Source organism: Castanea sativa, chromosome 6 (genome assembly GCF_040712315.1).
Source record: "Castanea sativa cultivar Marrone di Chiusa Pesio chromosome 6, ASM4071231v1".
NCBI lineage: Eukaryota > Viridiplantae > Streptophyta > Magnoliopsida > Fagales > Fagaceae > Castanea > Castanea sativa.
The window spans coordinates 55,837,929-55,842,577 of NC_134018.1; positions in this window are offsets into that span (position 1 = coordinate 55,837,929).

Genomic DNA, 4,649 nt, shown 5'->3' on the forward strand with positions numbered 1-4,649 from the left:
TACCTCGTTGGTCACAACTCACAATCACATGCTTTCCAATTAATGCCAACTCATGCACGTGCGCCTATTTTTTTTATTTTTTATTTATATTTTTCCTTTAATTTTAAGATAAACCTTAATTATTAATAAGGTATTAAGGAAAGTCTCTTGATACCAAGAGTTTTACCCATTTTTTTTAATATCATATGTGTTTTTGCATGTGAGAATACAAGTTACAATGGTTATGCAAAAAATAAGTTTTTAAAAATTGAATTTTTATTTTTAAAAATTGTTAGAAATATATACATTGATTTGTTGCTGACTCTGCGTAATTTGAAATGAAACCCTTTTTTGAACTCTCAAGCACTTTGGGTTCTTTTTGAAAATTGAAATTGATTAACTATATTTGTCACACTAAATGCATTAGTGAAATTATCGGCTAAAAATGAGATATTATCGAAATGTTATTAATAATCTTTCAAAAGATGAGAACAATAAATTTTATTTTATTTTGATAATTTGATAGTTATTACAATGAGAGGGAGGATATTTGAATTTTGAATGTCTTTCTTAGATATGTCATGAGTTACTAGTTGAGGAAGGATATTAAATAAAACATTTATAATATGGAAACTTAAATGAATATTTTTTATTTCATATTTGAATATTAAAAAAAACATCTTATTTAAAATTGTTGTTTTAGACCTCAAATTATATTCGGGCTTGGGTTCCCTCCCATTAAATATCCTCTCATTCTCTCCACGTTTTATTTAGAGGGAATAAAAATGTCAAATAGAAGATCCAATGAAAAAAAACAAGCCACCTCAAACACATACATTTTTATATACACACACACGCACGCATAAAGATTATGTTTGATGATGATCTTTTATAAAATTAATCTCATTTTTATTGACTTTCATAACGAAATCCTTAAAATTTTCATTTTCACTATAAATTACCAAATATTCTACCAAAGTGAGTAAATTTTTTTTTAATTGAACTAATAGAGTGTTCAAAAATATGAATTTTCCAAAATTTTAATAGATACAAGAACAAATTTTATAAAGAAAAATGAATTTGAGACAAAAATACCTTATCTATAACTACTAGACCAATTAGACAATTCTTTTTTTCAAAAAAATCATTGGATTCAACTCAAAGATTTTGGGGGGGGGGGGGGAGGTCCTATTTTTATAGGCTAGATTATTAAAAATGTTATATATTTATACATAGTATAAAGGAATTCTCAAAAGTTTTGGGGGACCACCCAAACATGTAGCTTCGCCTGATAATAGCCTAATTTTGCATATTTATATCATTATTAGAAAGCATTATCAACATTATTTTGAGTTAATTCATGTGTTTTATATTTGGTATGAAATAACGTTGAATAATTAATTTCGTTTTTGATTGAATTTTAATGTGTGAATATGTCTTTTGTAGGAGAATAAAATTAAATGAGTGGATTTATACAAAGAAGAAGGCTAATTACTTTTACAAGGGCCATAATGAAGTTAAAGAAGACCAACCCAATCAAATTTGAGTCCAATTGGAGCAAGGAATCAAATGAAATTTGCACAAAATCAAGTCTAATTCGGATTAGGATTCCAGCTTGCACACCAGTTAATATTTTGGGCATAACATTCGGCTCAGATGTCCAATTTAGATGATTCAAGTTGAATTGGGAAGCTAACTGGAAGGGTTACAACTTTGTAGCTTACCAAAAGTCCAAATTCTGACTTTAAATGGGCCAAAAATGTTGGTTAATTGAAAGCTTAAAGCCTAAGATTTTCTCAAAATTGGAATATAACTTGTAATAGGATTCCTTAACCTATTTAAAGGCTTTTTGGGAAAACATTCAAGGGAGAGCTGCGTTTGAATGGAATCTAGTTTTTCTTGAAATTTTTTTATATATAGTTTTTAGGGTTTTATTTAATGTTATGACTTGCTAGAAGCCTTGCCTTAGCAAGGAGTGAAATCCAATTGTTTATTGATATGTTTTTAACAATTATTTAATGATTTTGATATGATAGATCCTGCCTAGTGTCCTCCTCCTTTCCCTGCCGCCTTTCAAGCGTTACAAAGACAGCTCGATCGGGAAGTAGCATATCTTTCAAGGAAAAAAAAATTAGGTGATGCTTATGTTCTTGTGTTCTTGATTGGTTTACTCGATCATCTAGAAAAGTGTTTAGTTTTGTATAATTCTTTAATTTATTGTAGACTTCAAGCACGTTAAATGTTTAGTATTCCTTGCGAATTAATACGTTATTTTTTTATTTTTTGAAGAGAATTAATACATTAGTTTTATTTTGCCTAAAATCAATCAATTTCATGAAACTACGTATCTTAGATAATTAATTCTTGAGTTCTTATTGTTAAATCATCCAACTAAGAATATCATTCATATGAATTTTAGTTGAGTTATACAATAAAAATTGTTAAAACTACCAATAGATGTGTTGTGCGTAGATTCCTAAATCTTAGTGCTTTAATATATTGTTATTTTCTCCTAATCTAAATTACCTTTATCAAACCATCAAAATCTCTTCAATTAAACTTTATTGTTTGAGTTTTATTCTCTTATGGTTTGCTAATCAATTACCTTTTTTTGTGGATTCAATCTCGGACTCATCGAGTTATTATTTTGTGACAATCCTGTACTTGGGAGCCCAAAAAATTTTTGCCACTTAAATAATTAAGTGCAGGATTGTTGTGAAGTAATAACTCGGTGACTCCAAGGTCAAATTCACAGGGAAAAGGGAGTTGATAAGCAAACCACAAGATAATAAATTGAAATCAATAAAGTTTAATTGAAGAGATTTTGATGGTTTCGTAAAAGTAATTTAGATTGAGAAAAAATAACAATGTATTAAGGCACTAAGGTTTAGAGATCTACGCACAACACATCTATTGGTAGTCTTAATAATATTTATTTTATAACTCAACTAAAATTCATATGAATGATGATCTTAGTTAGATGATTTAAGAATAAGAACTCAAGAATTAATTGTCTAAGGTAGTTTTATGAAATTGATCGATTTTAGACAAAATAAAACTAGTGAATTAGTTCGCACGGAATACTAAGTATTTAATATGCCCAAAATCTATGATAAATCAAATAATTATACAGAACTAAATACATTTCTAGATGAGTAAATCAATCGAACACAAGAACTAAAAACTTTTTCAATGATATGATTATTTATATGAGCATTGAAAATTTGACACCATTAGGTAGTTATATACGTTACTTTTTTTTGTTGTTGCTAAAATACAAAACTGACCTTCTAACTTTCTTCAGATTTCATTTCAGTCCTCTAACTTTGTTTTTGTTTATTTCAATCCTTTAAGTTTCAGATTTATTCAATTAAGGCCTTTCCGTTAAATTTAGTTAAAATTTTTTGAAAAAAAAAATTGGAAAATATTTTTCAATCATTAATTGAACTTTTTTAATTTACAAAATTTGAAGAAAAATTTATAAAATTGAAAAACTAACCACAACATATAACAAAAGTTGATAGAAAAGCCTTAATTGAATAAATTTGAAAGTTAGAGGACTGAAATGAAATCTGAAGAAAGTTAAGAGGGTCAGTTTTGCATTTTACAATTTTTTTTTTTTGTTGATAAGTGGTTATATACATTACTTGTATTTATCTATATCTATATTATCTATAATAGGAATCACATTTTTTGACTGATCTTTTACATGGTTCAAAAATACTCCTAGATCTTCCGTTTAATGGAGACAAAACTTAAGGACAATCAGATTAAAATATATCTCCAACTCCATGTAAAATGCCTACAAAATATGACATTTTTCTACTTATCCAAAAACAAACTTTTAAGTCCACTTTGATATTTCCCTCAAGACCACGTTCCAACTTGTATTTTTTTTACTTTATCAAGATTCACTAGTATCTATGATTTAATTTTTCTATTTTTTTTTAATATCCAGTTTCCTTAATTCCTAATCTCACATACACTAGACAAAAAAAAAAAAAACTAATGATTTCAACTTGCCTCTTCATATATTCTTATATATATCTCAGTAAGGTCAACTACAAGTGCTAAGTTCCCATGATATATCCACCAAGCTGGGGTTATGAAACACACACACAAACACACATAAATATAAAATTGCCAACAAGGAAGTCGTTTTTGGGCAAAATTAGATTACTTGACATGAATTCATAATTAATACCAATCATCTGTACCATGAAAGCTATTACAAAAAGAGTAAAAGATAGTTAGCACTCTTGAGGTTTGGGTTAATGATACCCAAGTCTAAAAATTTTCAAAACTAACAAACTTAGTCTATAAATGGTTACTTATTTTTCTCCTATTCTTCACAATGAATAAGAACAAAATTGGTCAGTTTTGAAAAGTCTTAAATTTGACTGACATTAATTCAAACTTGGGTGTTAACTATATTTAAAAAAAAAAAAGAAAGTGAAGTTTTATAGCTTAATGCTATATTTTTTCTATTCATGCTTGATCAATTGTCTTGATCCCACCCGCACAATAGTTGCTACACATGATTTAACGCCAGTGAATCATACTAAAACAGAATAAACCTGAACTCAAAACTCAAAACCTAGCAACAAAAATAGTAGGAAAATTCAAAGCCCAACAAGTTGAGGTGCCATTTTTCTTACTTCTCATCATTA